Genomic DNA, 8358 nt, shown 5'->3' on the forward strand with positions numbered 1-8358 from the left:
CACTCTCAAAAAAAAAAAAAAAAAGAAAAAAGAAAAGCATTGATAATTGTGGAGTACCAAGTAATGAGTTCCTACTCTACTCTTGCTATTTTTATGTGTGTTCAGAATTTTCCTTACTAAGAAAGTATGTGATACCACCTGTTGCCACAATTTGTCATGGCATGATGAGAAGGGCACTTCACCTCTGTGGCGTTTCCCCCCAACCCATAAGCCCTTTCTAATCATTAGAGAACATTAAACAAACCCAAATTGAGGGACAGTTCACACAGTTCTTATTGAGGGGATGAGAGACTAACCGGGAGAAGGAAGGATCTGGGGGAATGGGAGACTGACCCAGTCTAACCGGGACTTCAAAACTGCCATGATCATGGAAGAGAAGGATAAACTGAGGAAGTGTCACAGATCAGGGAACCCTAAGGAGACACGACAACTCAGTATGGAATCTTGGATTGGATCCTGGAACAGAAATGGACATTGATGGGAAAACACGTAAAATCCAAATAAAACCTAAAGTTTAGTTAATAGTAGCATACTAATGTAAGTTGTTTTGTTTGGGCCTATGTGCCAGTTATGTGTGTTCACTGTGGGGGAGGCTGGTGAAGAGCACATAGGAACTCAGTACTATCTTTACAACATTTCTGTAAATCTAAAGTAATCCCAAAATAAAAGGTTCATTTACAGAAAAAGAAGATACTCATTGTTCAGCTCCTTTCATAATTAATTGAAATTCAAATAATGAAGTGTCGGCCAGGCACAGTGGCTCATGCCTGTAATCCCAACACTTTGGGAGGCCCAGGTGAGTGGATCACTTGAAGTCAGGAGTTTGAGACCAGCCTGGCCAACATGGCGATACTCCAACTCTTCTAAAAATACAAAAACTAACCAGGCATGGTGGCAGTCGCCTGTAATCCCAGCTACTCGGGAGGCTGAGTGAGGCAGGAGAATTGCTTGAACCCAGGAGGCGGAGGTTGCAGTGAGCCAAGATCGCACTGCTGCACTCCAGCCTGGGTGATAGCAAGACTCTGTCTCAAAAACAAAAACAAACAAATAATGAAGTGTCTCATACATCAGTGTGGTGAAACAGTCTTAGGCAGTGTTTGCCATGGGTGCTGGGGAGGGGACAGACAGCACACGTATGCACTGCTGGTGAGGGTGGAGAAGCATTGCAATGTTCAAGTTCAATTTGGCCATATTATTAAAATTAACGACGCTAATCTCACTTGACTCATCTCCACAGCTAGAAATTTAATCCTATGGAACTCTCTCTTAAATACTCAGAGATATGTACAGGGTGCTCATACGGACAGGAGTGATGACAGGACTCGGTTTTTAGCTCGGGACACTTCAGGATGGCCTCCGCAACCCGTGTTCTAACAAGTTCCCAGATGAGTCTCAGAATCAATGAATGGTGACATACTCAGAAAAACCATACAGCCAGTAAAAATATACGTTAGGCCTGTTTTGTAATGACCTGAAAGATGTTCAAGGCATACAGTTAAGTAACACAAATGTGTGAGAGTGTATATAAATGAAACAAAAAAGGAAAAGAGATTATTAGTCCCTCTGGAAAGAGGGAAGTGGGAAGAACTGGGGGAGGAAATTCTCTTTCCTCTTTTTTTTTTTTTTTTTGAGTCGGAGTCTCGCACTGTTGCCTGGGCTGAAGTGCAGTGGCTCAATCTCGGCTCACTGCAACCTCCGCCTCCCAGGTTCACGCCATTCTCCTGCCTCAGCCTCCCAAGTAGCTGGGATTACAGGCATGCGCCACCACACCCAGCTAATTTTTTGTATTTTTAGTAGAGACGGGGTTTCACTATGTTGGCCAGGCTGCTCTCAAACTCCTGACTTCGTGATCTGCCCACCTCAGCCTCCCAAAGTGTTGGGATTACAGGCGTGAGCCACCGCGCCTGGCCAGCTTTCCTCTTACATTTATATATTGTTGACTCTTTCACAGAGAATATATTCATGTACCACTTCTCTAAAATTTCACAAAATGAATAAATCCTCACACGTCTCTTAAATAAGGTAGATCTGGGTCTATGTTTTGATATGCAAGATGGCCATGATACATTGTTAAACACAGGAACAAATATTTGTGTTTGAATAGAAAAGAAAACAAGGAATATGTGTCTTATTGTTAACTGAGATTTTCTTTGGCGATGTGCACTGATGATGCTACATGATTCTGTAACATTTGAATTTTGCATAAAAGATGTGACTTACCTCTCTAATTAGAAACAAGAACGGAGCCCGGATGCAGCACTCAGGATGCCCAGCCAGATGGAAATGGGGCATATTTCCTGAGGGCGGACTCATATATTTGGGTCACCTGAACCTGCCACGGGATAAGACCCTGCTGTCCTGAGGCAACCCCACCGATTCTGAGAGGTCCTCCCAGTATGGTGAGTCAGGGGCCTCAGCACACAGCTGCTTCCCACGCAGGAATACAAAGATGGGCATGCTGTTACCTGGATTAGCAGTCACTTTCCTGGGGTCTTGTCAGAGTGTCAGCTCTCCATTCTCTGCCTTAGTACATTTTGTGCTGCTGTGACAGAATGCCACAGATTGGCTAATTTATAATGTCCAGAAACTAATTGCTCACAATTCTGGAGGCTGAGAAATCCAATATCAAGATGTCAGCATCTCGCAAGGGCCTTGCTGTGTCATCGCATGGGAGGCATCCCATGGCAGAAGGGTAAAGAGAGAGTAAGAAAGGACAGAACTTGCACTTTGATTTTTTTATATCTTTTTTTTTTTGGTAGTACAGAGGTCTTTTATTTTTGTGGTACCTATTATGCCATAAATTCAGAAGGAATGGGTACCAGCACCTCAGGCTCCTGCCCACTGTCTCTCGCAAAGTGTGCTTGTCTCGGAGGAGCCGGCTGGCACTTCAGTTGAACCCAAGTACCTTTCTCTTTGACTTCCTCCTTCTTCTGATCATTTTCCTTCACTGTCTCGGCTATCTTGGCTCTTAGAGAGCTTAATGTGCTCAACACGCACATTAATTGTCTTGGCAAGAATCTTGCCCTTGTTTACAACAATGCCAACAGCATGCTGAGTAACACTGTAGACTGCTCCAGTTTTGCCACGGTAACATTTGTGAGCATTCCTTTTTGAACAGTACCTATTCTTTTGATGTCTACAGTATCACCTTTCTTATAGATTTGCATGTATGTGGGCAAAGGAATAACTCCCTGTTTTCTAAAAGGCTTAGATAACATATACTGGGTCCCTCTTCTCTTCCCTTTGTGCTCATCATTTTGGCAAATTACTGGAAGATGGTGCTTCCAGCCAAAAGGCCGAACTTGTCCATTTGTAATGGCATTAATCCCACCCATGAGGACACAGCCCTTATGACCTAATTACTGTTTTATGACCTAATTACTGTTTTTTTTTTTTTTTTTTTTGAGATGGAGTCTTGTTCTGTCCCCCAGGCTGGAATGCAGAGGCACAATCTCGGCTCACTGCAACCTCTGCCCTGCGGGTCCAAGTGATTCTCCTGCCTCAGCCTTCCGAGTAGCTGGGACTACAGGCACATGCCATCACACCCGGCTAATTTTTGTATTTTTAATAGAGACGGGGTTTCACCATGTTGGCCAGGCTGGTCTCAAACTTCTGGGCTCCAGTGATCTGCCCACCTCAACCTCCCAAAGTGCTGGGATTACAGGCATGAACCACCGCACCCAGCCCCTAATTACCTTTTAAACATCCCACCTCTTAATACTGTTACGAGGGCAGATAAATTTCAACACGAGTTTTAGAGGGGACAATCACAGCACCTACCCTCCATCTACCTCTCTCTTACACTCCAGGAAAACGCTCTCCAGGGTGACAGTCCAATGTTAGAGTTCAATTTGGCCGTGTTATTAAAATTAATGCAGCTCATCTCAGTTGACTCATCATTTCCACAGCCAGAAATTTAATCCAGTGAAACTCAGTGCTGCAGCATAATCGGGGATGCTCCAACTCCACCCCAATGAGGGCATCCCATAGCATTAGCATCATCTTCGACTTAGACAAGACAGAAAAAAAAGTAGTCCATCAGAGAAAAGACTGACACCTTTGTCTATATTTAAAATTTAAACCTCAGACAGGCCCAGTGGCTCATGCCCATAATCCCAGCACTTTGTGAGGCTGAGTTAAGAGGATCACTTTAGGCCAGGAGTTCAAGACCAGCCTGGGCAACACGGCAAGATCCTATCGCTACAAAACAAAAAAAATTTTTTTTTAATTAACTAGGCATGATGGCACACCTGTAGTTGCAACTACTGAGGAGGCTAAGTCAGGAGGATCACTGGAGCCCAGGAGTTCAAGCATACAGTAATCTGTGATTGCACTACTGCATTCCATCCTGGGCGACAGGGTGAGACCCTGTCACAAAAAAAAAGGTAAAATCTCAAGGTAGCAGAACAGTCAAATTCACAGAGACAGGAAGCAGAATGATGGCTGCCAGAGGCTGGGGGAGGGAGGAATGGGGAGCCAGCTTTTAATGGATTCAGAGTTTCGGTTTTACAAGATGAGGAAAGTTCTAGAGATTAATGGTGGTGATAGTTGCACAGTATTATGAGTGTACTTAATGCCACCAAACTGTATACTTAAAAGTGGTTAAGGCCAGGCATGGTGGCTCATGCCTATAATCCCAGCACTTTGGCAGGCAGATCACCTGAGGCCAGGAGTTCGAGACCAGCCTGGTCACCATGGCGAAACCCCGTCTCTACTAAAAATACAAAAATTATCTGGGCGTGGTGGCAGGCGCCTGTAATCCCAGCTACTCGGGAGGCTGAGGCAGGAGAATCGCTTGAACCTGGGAGACGGAGGCCACAGTGAGCTGAGATCGCACCACTGCACTCCAGCCTGGGCAACAAGAGCGAAACTCCGTCTCAAAAATAAAAAAAGAAAAAAGTGGTTAAAATGGTAAATTTTATGTTATGAATATTTTATTGCAAAAAAAATTAAAATCTCTGCACAACAGAATCTACATAACCACAATCTACATAATTGTCAAAAAAAGATAGCAAGTAGATACCTAAATTATCCATCAAAGATAGAGTATGCAGTCATTGCGAAGAATAGAGTGATCTTCAAGATACAGCAAGTGAAAAAGAAAGCTAGGACACTATGAATATTGTTACCATTTGTATGAAAATATACAACATACACACATATTTTGACAGGCATGCATAGAATATCTCTGGAAAGATACATAAAAAATTGGTAACAGTTACATACCAGTAGAAGAATGGGTGGTGGCAAAACAAAACAAAAAAAAAAAAAAAAACTCACTGTACTCTATAACCTTTTTTCCTTTTTGAATTTTATACGCACATGTGTACATATTTTACCTATTAAAAATAAACATAAGAGGACTCCTGGTTTCCAGTCCAGCCTCAAAAATTAGCAAGTGACAGAGAAGCGTGAGGAGGGAGTGTTAATGAGGTAGGGCACTATCGCAAGACAGGCTGGCAGCATCTGTTCCGGGCAGGACTTTGAAGGTCAGAGACGGACACCATGCTTGTGGGGACAGAGCAGCCCCGCAGGCTGGGGTGGGGTGTTAGGCCTGGAGAGAGCCCTTGGGCCTTGTGACATATTTCCCTGGCTTGGCTAGGGTGGAGGAGAGAAGGGCCCCAGCCATCCCCTACTGTGCCCAGCAGGACACCCCTCTCTTCGCATTTCCTGGGCAGAGCCTCTGTAGGCAGGCAACTCTGTAGCTGAGAGAAGGATCGAGAAACATTATAGCAAGCCTGGAGTTCATCAGGCTTGAAACTGGCCACAGGGCACCACTGATTAGGCTGGAGTGGGAGCCACTGAAGCAATGAGGATGTGCTTCCACCCAGGTTTCAGAGAGTAACAGGCAGAGGCTTTGTAGAACACAGGACTGCAGACCTTGGGTGCGGACGGGGGGCTGCAGGAAGGGTTAGTACAGAGTGAAGCTCTGAAGGGTTGGAAGAGAGGAGGCCAAGAGAGGCCACACAGAGGCACCAGAGAGCTTGCATGGGCACCCCAGTAAAGAAGCAGGCACAGGCCAGCCACCTGCTGGGGTAGAGGAGGGAGGAGTCCTTGGGAACCTTCCAGAGGACTGATGGGAACAGTGACAGCAGGTCTCAGGCAGACAGAAACTTCTTGAGTCACAGGGTTATGCAAGTGCTGTAGGCAGCAGTGATAAAGAGCTGGATTATGGCGTAGGCAGGCTTGGCCAGCAGGACTCATGACCCTCTCTATGCCCGAGAGAGTCTGTACAGGAATGTGTCACCATCCATGCATACGAAGCCAATGCCTGCACCCCAAGGCCTCCGGCACCCTGGTGTGGTTTCCAGGCACTGGGTGGGTTGCAGGGGCACCTGCCGGGAAAGGGCTGGGAGACACCCAGGGGTGGAGAATGGGGCAAGGGCCAGCCCACACCAGGTGCCAAAAACTACGGGATGCTTCCGGGGTGGGGACCATGGGGGCCCACGAGCAAGCAGGCTGTGGGGAACTAAAACTGACCAGACCTCCCTTGGGGCCCCACTTGGCTCCAGGAAGATGCTCCTGCTTGCAGGACCAAGGAGAAACAGAGTCCCCCAGGGATGGAAGTTAGAGGAGGTGACAGGCAGGGCTGGGCAGAGGGAAGGAAGGGGGTGCCTGGCTTAGGGCTGTTCCCTGGGGAGGCCTCTCTGCCCAGGGCATCCTCCGCGAAGATGTCTGGGACCCAGCCCCTTGCTGAGCCTTGCTTCTCTTCCCTCTTGCAAGTTCCCACTCCAGGGGAAGTATGTCTTTCCCCAGCCCAGCGCACAACCCCAGTGAGTTCTGTCCTTGGCCTCTTGCAAGGGGACCCACCTCAAGTTAGCACTGTACAGACCCAGCTACGCTGCTTACAATCAGCCCCAACACGCAAAAATGACTCTCAGCCCTCAGGAATGTCAACTTGCTTCACCACATCCACAGCCAGTGAATTGTATTATCAAAATAATTAGAAAACAGCTAAAACTAGCAGGCTACAGAGTCCCTGGATTTGCTGGTCAAAGGCTTGGTTCTGTAGCTCTCTGACGAGAAAAAAATGTTCCAAGTATAAACACTTGACAATAACCACTGCTGGAGAGGCCATGAGATAACAGACATCCTTCTCGTGCACTGTAGAGTGTAGTCTTACCTAGTGCAATCCTTCCAGGGACAGTTTGGCAATATCTATTAAAATAAAAAATGTGCAAACACCCTTTCATAGAAACGTATCCTAGATACACCTTCGTATCAAGATAAATGCAGCTCTTTCCTCTACGCCAGGGTTTCTCAATCTCCACACTACGGACATTTGGACCAAAGAATTCTGAGTTGTGGAAGGCATTGTTCGTGGCATTGTAGGATGCTGTGGTGGTGAATTTCATGTGTTAACCTGACTGGGTGTGTCTGTGAGGGTGTTTCTGGATGAGATTAACATTTGAATTGGCAGGCTGGATGTTTTAGTCCATTTGGGCTGCCATAATAAAATACTAGACTGAGTGGTTTATCAACTACAGAAATGTGTTTTCATAGTCCTGGAGGCTGGAGAGTCCAGGACCAAGGAGCTGGTGGATTTGGCATGCAGAGAGGCCCTTCCTCACAGAGAGCACCTTCTCACTGTGTCCCCACATGGTGGAAGGGGCAGGTGGTGGAGGGGGAAAGGGGGCTCTCTGAGGCCTCCTTTATTAGGGCACTGATCCCATTCCCAACGCTCCTCCCCCATGACCCAATTGTCTCCCTAATACCCCCGTCTCCTAATACTATCACCTTGGGGTTGGCTTCAACATTGAATTTTGGGGAAACACAGACATTCAGACTACAGCACCGAGTGAAGCCGACAGTCCTCTGCAAGGCAGACAGGCCTCATCTCTCAGTTCAAAGGCCTGAATGGAACATAAGTGGTGCTCCTCCCCTAAGTAAGAGGAAACTCCTCCTCCCTGAGGCCTTCAAACTGGGACATCAGCTTTTTCCTGTCTTTGGACTCAAACTGAAACATCTCCTCCTCCTAGGCCTCGAGCCTGCCAGCCTCTGGCCTGGAACATACATCAGTGTCCCTGGGTCTCGTCTGCAGATCTTGGGACTCACCAGCCTCCACAGTTGCTTGAGCCAAGTCCTTACAATAGATCTCTTTCTCTGTACATATCCGTAGTACCGGTTCTGTTTCTCTGGACAACCCCAACTAACACAGATGGTGAGCAGCATTCCTGGTATTCACTCACTAGATGCCAATAGCCACCCCCAGCCCCCAGTTGTAACAACCAGAAGTGTCTCCAAACTGTCCTAGATGGACTTGGGGGAAAATTTCCTGGGTGAGAGCTACCACTGTACACATGTTCCCAGGAGGGACAATAAACTCCCTTGTCCAGGGCCTGCGTAGGGAGATCCTCC

At 46.9% G+C, this 8358-nt stretch overlaps 1 pseudogene; it reads right to left on the reverse strand.

Annotated features, from left to right (window-relative positions):
• Positions 1 to 2789: 2789 nt before the first annotated feature.
• Positions 2790 to 3787, reverse strand: LOC105501530 (annotated as a pseudogene).
• Between the last annotated feature and the right edge of the window lie 4571 nt (positions 3788 to 8358).

Source organism: Colobus angolensis, unplaced genomic scaffold (assembly GCF_000951035.1).
Source record: "Colobus angolensis palliatus isolate OR3802 unplaced genomic scaffold, Cang.pa_1.0 Scaffold72, whole genome shotgun sequence".
Taxonomy (NCBI): domain Eukaryota; kingdom Metazoa; phylum Chordata; class Mammalia; order Primates; family Cercopithecidae; genus Colobus; species Colobus angolensis.